Source organism: Pristiophorus japonicus, chromosome 1 (assembly GCF_044704955.1).
Source record: "Pristiophorus japonicus isolate sPriJap1 chromosome 1, sPriJap1.hap1, whole genome shotgun sequence".
Classification (NCBI taxonomy): Eukaryota; Metazoa; Chordata; class Chondrichthyes; family Pristiophoridae; genus Pristiophorus; species Pristiophorus japonicus.
This window is the reverse complement of record NC_091977.1, coordinates 511,286,387-511,299,250: the sequence shown is the minus strand read 5'-3', so window position 1 is coordinate 511,299,250 and position 12,864 is coordinate 511,286,387.

Sequence of the window (12,864 nt, the reverse complement as noted above, 5' to 3'; positions counted from 1 at the left end):
GGGTAAAATGATGAAATCAATTATTAAGGATGTCATAGCAGTGCATTTGAAAAGAGGTGACATGATAGGTCCAAGTCAGCATGGATTTGTGAAAGGGAAATCATGCTTGACAAATCTTCTGGAATTTTTTGAGGATGTTTCCAGTAGAGTGGACAAGGGAGAACCAGTTGATGTGGTATATTTGGACTTTCAGAAGGCTTTCGACAAAGTCCCACACAAGAGATTAATGTGCAAAGTTAAAGCACATGGGATTGGAGGTAGTGTGCTGGCATGGATTGAGAACTGGTTGTCAGACAGGAAGCAAAGAGTAGGAGTAAATGGGTACTTTTCAGAATGGCAGGCAGTGACTAGTGGGGTACCGCAAGGTTCTGTGCTGGGGCCCCAGCTGTTTACACTGTACATTAATGATTTAGACGAGGGGATTAAATGTAGTGTCTCCAAATTTGTGGATGACACTAAGTTGGGTGGCAGTGTGAGCTGCGAGGAGGATGCTATGAGGCTGCAGAGTGACTTGGATAGGTTAGGTGAGTGGGCAAATGCATGGCAGATGAAGTATAATGTGGATAAATGTGAGGTTATCCACTTTGGTGGTAAAAACAGAGAGACAGACTATTATCTGAATGGTGACAGATTAGGAAAAGGGGAGGTGCAAAGAGATCTGGGTGTCATGGTACATCAGTCATTGAAGGTTGGCATGCAGGTACAGCAGGCGGTTAAGAAAGCAAATGGCATGTTGGCCTTCATAGCAAGGGGATTTGAGTACAGGGGCAGGGAGGTGTTGCTACAATTGTACAGGGCCTTGGTGAGGCCACACCTGGAGTATTGTGTACAGTTTTGGTCTCCTAACCTGAGGAAGGACATAGAAACATAGAAACATAGAAAATAGGTGCAGGAGCAGGCCATTCAGCCCTTCTAGCCTGCACCGCCATTCAATGAGTTCATGGCTGAACATGAAACTTCAGTACCCACTTCCTGCTTTCACGCCATACCCCTTGATCCCCCGAGTAGTAAGGACTTCATCTAACTCCCTTTTGAATATATTTAGTGAATTGGCCTCAACTACTTTCTGTGGTAGAGAATTCCACAGGTTCACCACTCTCTGGGTGAAGAAGTTTCTCCTTATCTCGGTCCTAAATGGCTTACCCCTTATCCTTAGACTGTGACCCCTGGTTCTGGACTTCCCCAACATTGGGAACATTCTTCCTGCATCCAACCTGTCCAAACCCGTCAGAATTTTAAACGTTTCTATGAGGTCCCCTCTCACTCTTCTGAACTCCAGTGAATACAAGCCCAGTTGATCCAGTCTTTCTTGATAGGTCAGTCCCACCATCCCGGGAATCAGTCTGGTGAATCTTCGCTGCACTCCCTCAATAGCAAGAATGTCCTTCCTCAAGTTAGAAAACTGTACACAATACTCCAGGTGTGGCCTCACCAAGGCCCTGTACAACTGTAGCAACACCTCCCTGCCCCTGTACTCAAATCCCCTCGCTATGAAGGCCAACATGCCATTTGCTTTCTTAACCGCCTGCTGTACCTGCATGCCAACCTTCAATGACTGATGTACCATGACACCCAGGTCTCGTTGCACCTTCCCTTTTCCTAATCTGTCACCATTCAGATAATAGTCTGTCTCTCTGTTTTTACCACCAAAGTGGATAACCTCACATTTATCCACATTATACTTCATCTGCCACGCATTTGCCCACTCACCTAACCTATCCAAGTCACTCTGTAGCCTCATAGCATCCTCCTCGCAGCTCACACTGCCACCCAACTTAGTGTCATCCGCAAATTTGGAGATACTACATTTAATCCCCTCGTCTAAATCATTAATGTACAATGTAAACAGCTGGGGCCCCAGCACAGAACCCTGCGGTACCCCACTAGTCACTGCCTGCCATTCCGAAAAGTACCCATTTACTCCTACTCTTTGCTTCCTGTCTGACAACCAGTTCTCAATCCACGTCAGCACACTACCCCCAATCCCATGTGCTTTAACTTTGCACATTAATCTCCTGTGTGGGACCTTGTCGAAAGCCTTCTGAAAGTCCAAATATACCACATCAACTGGTACTCCTTTGTCCACTTTATTGGAAACATCCTCAAAAATTCCAGAAGATTTGTCAAGCATGATCTCCCTTTCACAAATCCATGCTGACTTGGACCTATCATGTCACCATTTTCCAAATGCGCTGCTATGACATCCTTAATAATTGATTCCATCATTTTACCCACTACTGAGGTCAGGCTGACCGGTCTATAATTCCCTGCTTTCTCTCTCCCTCCTTTTTTAAAAAGTGGGGTTACATTGGCTACCCTCCACTCGATAGGAACTGATCCAGAGTCAATGGAATGTTGGAAAATGACTGTCAATGCATCCGCTATTTCCAAGGCCACCTCCTTAAGTACTCTGGGATGCAGTCCATCAGGCCCTGGGGATTTATCGGCCTTCAATCCCATCAATTTCCCCAACACAATTTCCTGACTAATAAAGATTTCCCTCAGTTCCTCCTCCTTACTAGACCCTCTGACCACTTTTATATCCGGAAGGTTGTTTGTGTCCTCCTTAGTGAATACTGAAGCAAAGTACTTGTTCAATTGGTCTGCCATTTCTTTGTTCCCCGTTATGACTTCCCCTGATTCTGACTGCAGGGGACCTACGTTTGTCTTTACTAACCTTTTTCTCTTTACATACCTATAGAAACTTTTGCAATCCGCCTTAATGTTCCCTGCAAGCTTCTTCTCGTACTCCATTTTCCCTGCCCTAATCAAACCCTTTGTCCTCCTCTGCTGAGTTCTAAATTTCCCCCAGTCCCCAGGTTCGCTGCTATTTCTGGCCAATTTGTATGCCATTTCCTTGGCTTTAATACTATCGCTGATTTCCCTAGATAGCCACGGTTGAGCCACCTTCCCTTTTTTATTTTTACGCCAGACAGGAATGTACAATTGTTGTAGTTCATCCATGCGGTCTCTAAATGTCTGCCATTGCCCATCCACAGTCAACCCCTTAAGTATCATTAGCCAATCTATCTTAGCCAATTCACGCCTCATACCTTCAAAGTTACCCTTCTTTAAGTTCTGGACCATGGTCTCTGAATTAACTGTTTCATTCTCCATCCTAATGCAGAATTCCACCATATTATGGTCACTCTTCCCCAAGGGGCCTCGCACAATGAGATTGCTAATTAATCCTCTCTCATTACACAACACCCAGTCTAAGATGGCCTCCCCCCTAGTTGGTTCCTCGACATATTGGTCTAGAAAACCATCCCTTGTGCATTCCAGGAAATCCTCCTCCACCGTATTGCTTCCAGTTTGGCTAGCCCAATCTATGTGCATATTAAAGTCACCCATTATAACTGCTGCACCTTTATTGCATGCACTCCTAATTTCCTGTTTGATGCCCTCCCCAACATCACTACTACTGTTTGGAGGTCTGTACACAACTCCCACTAACGATTTTTGCCCTTTAGTGTTCTGCAGCTCTACCCATATAGATTCCACATCATCCAAGCTAATGTCTTTCCTAACTATTGCATTAATCTCCTCTTTAACCAGCAATGCTACCCCACCTCCTTTTCCTTTTATTCTATCCTTCCTGAATGTTGAATACCCCTGGATGTTGAGTTCCCAGCCTTGATCATCCTGGAGCCACGTCTCCGTAATCCCAATCACATCATATTTGTTAACATCTATTTGCACAGTTAATTCATCCACCTTATTGCGGATACTCCTTGCATTAAGACACAAAGCCTTCAGGCTTGCTTTTTTAACACCCTTTGTCCTTCTAGAATTTTGCTGTACAGTGGCCCTTTTTGTTCTTTGCCTTGGGTTTCTCTGCCCTCCACTTTTCCTCATCTCCTTTCTGTCTTTTGCTTTTGCCTCATTTTTGTCTCCCTCTGTCTCCCTGTATAGGTTCCCATCCCCCTGCAATATTAGTTTAACTCCTCCCCAACAGCACTAGCAAACACTCCCCCTAGGACATTGGTTCCGGACCTGCCCAGGTGCAGACCGTCCGGTTTGTACTGGTCCCACCTCCCCCAAAACCGGTTCCAATGCCCCAAGAATTTGAATCCCTCCCTGCTGCACCACTGCTCAAGCCATGTATTCATCTGCGCTATCCTGCGATTCCTACTCTGACTAGCATGTGGCACTGGTAGCAATCCCGAGATTACTACTTTTGAGGTCCTACTTTTTAATTTAGATCCTAGCTCCTTAAATTCTTTTCGTAGGACCTCATCCCTTTTTTTACCTATGTCGTTGGTACCAATGTGCACCACGACAACTGGCTGTTCTCCCTCCCATTTCAGAAAGTCCTGCACCCGCTCCGAGACATCCTTGACCTTTGCACCAGGGAGGCAACATACCATCCTGGAGTCTCGGTTGCATCCGCAGAAACGCCTATCTATTCCCCTCACCATCGAATTCCCTATCACTATCGCGCTCCCACTCTTTTTCCTGCCCTCTTGCTATTGAGGGAGTGCAGCGAAGGTTCACCAGACTGATTCCCGGGATGGCGGGACTGACCTATCAAGAAAGACTGGAGCAACTGGGCTTGTATTCACTGGAGTTCAGAAGAATGAGAGGGGACCTCATAGAAACGTTTAAAATTCTGACGGGGTTAGACAGGTTAGATGCAGCAAGAATGTTCCCAATATTGGGGAAGTCCAGAACCAGGGGACACAGTCTAAGGATAAGGGGTAAGCCATTTAGGACCGAGATGAGGAGGAATTTCTTCACCCAGAGAGTGGTGAACCTGTGGAATTCTCTACCACAGAAAGTTGTTGAGGCCAATTCACTAAATATATTCAAAAAGGAGTTAGATGAAGTCCTTACTACTAGGGGGATCAAGGGGTATGGTGAGAAAGCAGGAATGGGGTACTGAAGTTGCATGTTCAGCCATGAACTCATTGAATGGCGGTGCAGGCTAGAAGGGCCGAATGGCCTGCTCCTGCACCTATTTTCTATGTTTCTATGTCCCTGCGCTGAAAACAGTGCCGGGACCTCTGCACATGCGCTACAGTGGGCGCGCAAGTGCAGTAGCTCCAGGTGCCCGAAACTGTGTGGGAGGGGCCCGAAGCACGCAGCCTTTAGCCCTGGCCGAATGGCCTCACTGGGGCTGCGTTAATAAGGCTCCTCCCACGGCCGGCTCCTGCTTCCTCCCGACCCGACTCGACTCCCGCTTCCCGCCTCCGGACCGGACCCGACACCGACTCCCGCTCCTCCCCTCCCCCCGCCCCCGGACTGGACCCGACACCCGCTCCCGCCCCCCCCGCCCCTGGACCCGACTCCTGCTCCCCCCCCCGCCCCCGGACTGGACCCGACACCCGCCCCCCCCCACCGCCCACGGACCGGACCCGACACCCGCTCCCCCCCCCGCCCCCCGACCGGACCCGACACCCGCTCCCCCCCCCCGCCCCCCGACCGGACCCGACACCCGCTCCCCCCCACCGCCCATGGACCGGACCCGACACCCGCTCCCGCCCCCCCCGCCCCCCAACCGGACCCGACACCCGCTCCCGCCCCCCCCGCCCCCCAACCGGACCCGACACCCGCTCCCGCCCCCCCCGCCCCTGGACCCGACTCCTGCTCCCCCCCCGCCCCCGGACTGGACCCGACATCCGCTCCCGCCCCCCCCGCCCCTGGACCCGACTCCTGCTCCCCCCCCCGCCCCCCGACCGGACCCGACACCCGCCCCCCCCCACCGCCCACGGACCGGACCCGACACCCACTCCCCCCCCCGCCCACGGACCGGACCCGACACCCGCTCCCCCCACCCCCGCCCCCGCCCCCGCCCCCGGACGGGACCCGACATCCGCTCCCCCCACCCCCGCCCCCGCCCCCGCCCCCGGACCGGACCCGAAATCCGCTCCCCCCCCCCGCCACCGGACCAGACTCGACACCCGCTCCCCACCCCCCCACCCAGCCCCCGGACTGGATCCGACCTGACCTCCCTCTCCCCGACCTGACCTCCCTCTCCCTCCCTCCCTCCCCCCGACCCGAACCTCCCTCCCTCCCTCCCACCACCCCTCCGACCCGACCCAACGCCACCTACCTGTAAATCTGGTGCTGGGGACGGGCCCTGCCGGAATCTCGGGAGCGGTCCGTTCAGCCTCCCTCCCCCTTCTCCTTTCCCCCCCCCAATCTCCTTCCCCCCCCAATTTCCTTCTCCCCCCATCTCCTTTCCCCCCCCACCATCTCCTTTCCCTCCATCTCCTTTCTCCCCCTTCTCCCCTTTATCCTCTTCTTCCCCCCTCCCCCCTTCTCCCCCCCTCCCCCTTCTCCCCCATCCCTCCCCCTTCTCCTCATCCCTCCCATTCTCCCCCATCCCTCCCCCTTCTTCCCCCTCCCCCTTCTCCCCCATCCCTGTCCCTTCTCCCCCTTCCCTCCCCTTTCCCTCCCTCTGCTCCCCCCCTCTCTCCCTCTACCCCCCTCCCCTCGCTATCAGAAACACAGACACTGACAGACAGAAAATGAGAGACACACACAGACAGACAGAGAGATAGAGACACTGACAGAGACACACTGGGGGTGGGGCGGGGGGGGGGGGGGGGGGCATCCCAGCACGCTGTTGGAGGGCTCCCGGTGCTGCAGTCGGTAAGTGGAAAATGTTTTATTTATTGATTTAAAAAAAATATATTTCTTATTAATTTTTTTTGATTGATTTATTGGTTGATTTATTGATGTATTTATCATTTATTATTGATGATGGCTCTTTATTTGTAAAACTGAAGTGTTTAATGTTTGTAAACTTTCCTTTAAACCCCCCCCTCCCCCACCATTCCCTACGCCTGATTTGTAACCTACGCCTGATTTTCTAAAGTGTAGACAAGCTTTTTTCGAGCGAACAAAAATCTTCACTTACTCCGTTCTAAGTTAGTTTGGAGTAAGTTTTCACTGACAAAACTTTGAAAACAGGCGTAAGTGGCCAGACACGCCCCCTTTTGAAAAGAAAATTCTGTTCCAAAGTGAAACTGTTCTAACTGACTAGAACTGGAGCAAACTAAATGACGAGAATTCCGATTTCTAAGATACTCCGTTCTACACCAGTTGCTCCTAAAAATCAGGAGAAAATCATGTGGAAACTTGGGGCCAATAAGGGGTCCTAGCTTGTCCAGGTTTTGATCTGCCGGGCAGTGATGGTTGATTGCTCATTCTCAAATGCTTCCATAACCATGGCTAGATCTATGGGCTGCGTCATTTCCACCCCCGTGGTGGGCAATGGCAGCCTACTGAGAGCATCGGCGCAGTTTTCTGTGCCTGGCCTGTGGCGGATGGCGTAGTTGTGAGCGCCCATCTCTGGATGCAGGCCGATGCATTGGTATTTATCCCTTTACTCTCGGAAAACAGGGAAGTAAGTGGCTTATGGTCAGTTTCCAATTCAAATTTTAGACCAAACAGGTATTGATGCATTTTCTTTACCCCATAGACACACGCTAACACTTCTTTCCCAGTGATACTGTAGGCGCTCTCAGCCTTAGACAGACTCCTGGATGCATAAGCAACCGGTTGCACTTTCCCGAAATCATTAGCTTGTTGCAATACACACCTGACGCATCACATGCTAGTACCAAACGCTTACATGGATCATACAACACAAGCAATTTGTTTGAGCATAACAATTTTCTCGCTTTTACAAAGGCATTTTCTTGGCTTTTGCCCCAAATCCATTCGCCTCCTTTTCATAGTAAGACATGTAGTGGTTCTAGCAGGGTGCTGAGACCCGGTAAGAAGTTACCAAAGTAGTTCAAGAGTCCCAGAAACGACCGCAGCTCCGTCACGTTCTGTGTCCTCGGTGCGTTCTCGATTGCCTCCGTCTTCGCGTTGTTGGGCCTGATGCCGTCCACCGCAATCCTCCTTCCGAAGAACTCCACTTCAGACACCAAGAAAACGCACTTCGAGCGTTTTAACCTGAGCCCCACACGGTTGAGCCGACTAATAACCTCCTTCAGGATCTGCAGGTGCTCGACTGTGTTCTGACCTGTGACCAAGATGTCATCCTGGAAGACCACGGTGTGCGGGACCTACTTCAGTAAACTTTCCATGTTTCTCTGGAATATCACCGCCGCTGATCGGATTCCAAACAGGCATCTGTTATAAACAAAAAGACCCTTGTGTGTGTTGATGCAGGTGAGAGCCTTTGATGATTCCTCCAGTTCCTGCATCATGTAGAGTGAAGTCAGATCCAGCTTCGTGAACGTCTTTCCTCCCGCCAGCGTTGCAAAGAGTTCGTCGGCCTTTGGTAGTGGGTATTGGTCCTGCAGGGAAAAACGATTGATAGCTACCTTGTAATCGCCACAGATTCTGACGGTGCCGTCTCCCTTGAGGACTGGGACAATAGGACTGGCCCACTTGCTGAACTTAATCAGTGAAATGATGCCCTCAAGTTGCAGCGGTCTAGCTCGATCTCTACCCTTTCTCTCATCATGTACGGTACTGCTCTCGCCTTGTGATGGATGGGTCGCGACCCTGGAATTAGGTGGATCTGAACTTTTGCTCCTTGGAATTTCCCGATGCCTGGTTTGAACAGCGAAGGAAATTTGTTTAAGACCTGGGCACACAAAGTGTCGTCAGTGCGCGATAGTGCTTGGACGTCGTCCCAGATCCAGCGTATCTTTCCCAGCCAGCTCCTGCCGAGCAGCGTGGGACCATTGCCCGATACCACCCAGAGTGGTAGCTTGTGCACCGCTCCATCGTAGGAGACCTTTATGGTAGCACTGCGATTACAGGAATCACTTGTTTCCTGTAAGTTCTTAGTTTCGTGCAAACTGGAGTTAAGACTGGCCTTGAGGCCTTGTTGCACCACAACCTTTCGAAAGTGTTTTTGCCCTTGATGTACTGGCTCGTGCCTGTGTCCAGCTCCATTGACACCGGTAGTCCATTTAGTTCAACATTCAGCATTATCGGAGGACAATTCGTGGTGAATGTGTGCACCCCATGTACCTCTGCCTCCTCTATCTGAGGCTCTGGTTCCTCGTGATCGACAATGGATCTGTCCTCCTCTGCAACATGGTGGTTTGCAGGTTTAACAGGCTTTGTAGCTCACCTGCACACTCGTTGGAGGTGTCCCATTGTTCCACAGCCCTTGCAAACGTACTCTTTGAATCAGCATGAATGGAAATGATGATCTCCCCCGCAGCGCCAACAATGGCCTTGCATTCATCAACCTTGATGATAAACTCTGAGTCATCTGCGGATGTGCAGCTGCAGGTATATGTGACTTGCCCTGTACATTACGATTCGAAAATAACATCACTTTGTTCACAGTACTTGTAGCAGCATTTGTGTGCTGAGAGATTTGCTTTGAATTGTCACTGGTGGCAATGAACGCTTGGGCTATCACTATGGTCTTACTCAAGATTGGGGTCTCTACAGCCAAAAGTTTGCGAAGTGTGGTTTCGTAGCCAATGCCAAGTACGAAAAAGTCTGAGCATGTGCTCCAAATGTCCTTCAAATTCGCAATGTCCTGCAGGTGTCTTAGCTCGGCGACATAACTCGCCACTTCCTGGCCTTCAGACCTTTTGTAGGTGTAGAACCGGTACCTCACCATCAGAACGCTTTCCTTCGGGTTCAAATGCTCTCGGACCAGTGTGCACAAATCATCGTACGATTACTCCGTGGGTTTCGCTGGATTGAGCAGATTCGTCAAGAGGCCATACATTGGTGCCCCACAGACGGTGAGGAGGATCGCCCTTCGTTTGGCAGCGCTCTCTTCCCCATCTACCTCGTTGGCCACAAAGTATTGATCGAGTCGCTCCACAAAAGTTTCCCAATCATCTCCCTCCGAAAATTTCTCCAGGATGCCCACTGTTCTCCGCATTTTTGGCTTTGCTATCTGCAACTTGTTGTGTATTGAGAAAGAGTCAGACTGAACAAAGTAAAGTGTGACCTTAGTCTTTTATTGCAGGTCTCCAGAGTGTCTCTCTAATGTGTGAAGCCTCCTTAAATACCTGTGCTCCCAAGAGATTATGGGATCCCTTGGGACTCCAGGGGATGAACCCTCTGGTGACTGTACCGAGTAAATACAAGTCCACATATATAACAACTGGCATCCAGCATTGCTGTGGCAGTGGAATGATTTTTTAAAAAGATGAGAGAGCCTATCACAGGGTGATGGATTCTGTGTGCTAAGATGCCATTTTGCTGTTTCTGAGGCCTTGATGCACCCATATGTGCTGTCTTGCTCGTCTTCAAAACAACAGTGACTGCACTTCAAAAGTCATGCTTTGCTGAAGTGCCAGGACCATCCTGAGGGTGCAAAAGGAGCTTATATAACGGCAAGTTCCTAGATGGATGAGCTGAGGTGGGACAAATGGACTTCCTTATCCATTCTTACCTTATGATTTGTGATGGATGAACAGACTGCTCATGCTCAGTATGGAGATGTGCTGGAGGCTGAAGCATTTCCCAGAGTCAGTGACCTGGAACTTGGATCAAGCCTGAATCGGGGAGCGATCCCTGTGCCAAGGCACGCTGCACGACCCTAATGAGGCCGACGGCAGGACCACGCATAGTAGCAGCGAGCTGTGGGTCCTCGAAGCAGCTCACTGGTCATTGGGGGTGAATTCAGCTCACTGGAACGCCAGCCGAGGGCCTCGGATGAGTCCATATTCAGGTAACTTTTGTAACAACTTACCTTTTTGGTGTCGGCTTCCAGTTGTTCCTTTAAGGACTGCTGGTTAGGCTGCAGTGTCAGCGCTGGCTCAGTGGGTAGCACACTTGTCTCTGAGTCAGAAGGTTGTGGGTTAGAGTCCCACACCAGGGACTTAAGCACAAAATATCTAGGCTGACACTCCAGGGCAGTGCTGTGGGAGTGCTGCACTGTCGGAGGTGCTGTCTTCTGGATGAAATGTTAAACTGAGGTCCCGTCTGCTCTCTCAAGTGGACCTAAAAAGATCCCATGGGTCTCTTTCGGAGAGCAGGGGAGTTATCCCAGGTGTCCTGGCCAATATTTATCCCTCAATCAACATATCAAAAAACAGACTATCTGGTCATTATCACATTGCTGTTTGTGGGAGCTTGATCAGGGATGGATTAAGGGTGCCTCGGGCCCCAGGCAGTACCCCGGCTATGGGCCCCCTACTCCCATTCACATCCTGCAGTAAATGACATTAGTGAGCTAAGTCACAGGACACTATACTGAGTATGCATCAGGTCTACATCTCAGGTTAGGTTCTCATTGATACTATGACGACACTCATTTAATATTTTATTATGTTTCCAAACCGATACCTTGATGAAACCCTGTATAAACAGTAAATAACAATGCTTTAATAAAAAAAAATCCTTACATTTTGAAACTAAATCAACAATGACAACAATTTAGAACGAGACAGTGCAATTTTTTTGGAAGACTATCATTTGTCATTTACATTCCTTTTTCTCCACAGAGGCAACTACAAGTATAACATTACATTGGTCTTTTCCGAGATATTTTCGGCTAAGCTGATCAATGATTTTCGAGAAGTCAAGTCCTCTCAGTACTTCGCTATCGATGCTCATGATTGAAAGACTATTAAAGTCGATCTTATCCCATTCGGTTCCTGATCTCATCCTTGATGCTTTTTAGTTTTGAGAAGGACCGCTCACCACTGCATTTTGATACTATCATCAACAGATATATCCAAAGAGCTATTTCAAGTTTGAAATTGGAAAAAGTTTGGGTGAGGTTGTGTATATGGAGGAATTGATACATTCTCAGCTCTGCCAACTTAATTTGTTTGACCCAAATTGAGGTTTGAAGCTCTGTTGAGGATGACACCAAACTAGAAAACTGGATGAATTCACTTTCAATCATAGGTTCCAGATCTTTGGGAGAGGAGCGGGCAAGATTTGCTGTGGCTTGCTTGATTTCATGAATCGAGAGAGCGGCTAACTTGGACAGGAATCCAAACTTACAGTTGATTTCCTTGTATGCTTCAAGGCGGTGTTTCAAAGAACACTTCAGTTTTGAACTTCTCCTTGGGTGACAGCACTGTGTTTTCAGCATTTCCATCGTCATAGCGATGGTTGCGTACTCGGACGCGCCTCTGAGTTGAATTGTACTCGTTGTGGCCACACAGTTTAATCCCTAGATCTTCGAAGTCCTCAAACTCTGTCCTCTGGGTCTTCACAAAATCGACAAGGGACTTGAGTAAGGACATCAGGACATTCAAATTCAAGCCAGTCTCTTGAAGCAAAAGATTGATCAGGTGAAAGTGCTTCAAGACTGTGTTCCAAATAACAATGAGACTAGCTGAATCCAGGTCACCAAGGATCAACTGAGCTTCATTTCGGCATTCAACTTTCTGTTCCACGTCAATTGCCAGGGATTCCAACATTTCGTATATGTGGGTGTAGCCTTTGAGCAGGGCTGACACTGCTTCATACCTTGCTGACCATCGAGGTGCAGAAAGCTGTTTGACAACAGACAACCCTAAAGGCTTTAGTTTTTTATAAAGCAGTCGCCAGCGAAACATCGATGCTGGGAGAAAAGTGTACAACTTTTGTACAAAGTCAAAAAATCTGATGATCACTAGTGGTTTTGTTGTTGAAGTTGACTGCACAGCGTCGTCTTGGCCCTCATCTTCATGATCTTGGGTTTTTAGTTGGAAAAAATGATCTCGTTTAAACAGTTTAGCTACTTCTCGTCTCTTTTGCTCCTCACGTAGCCGGTGCTCTTTCCTTTTTTTACGCCCCTGATTTGTATGTAGAATGCATCTCTAGAAAAAGGGCATCGAGAGTCTGTTTACATCAAGTTGAGAATAACATACGCCTGAGCCCTTGTGGCTTTGGTCCGCTCTTGCTACGTCACTTATGTCAATACAGTTTATCCTTACCCTAAATCCACTCTAGGTTCGGGCCCTGGGCAACTGCCCCATCTGC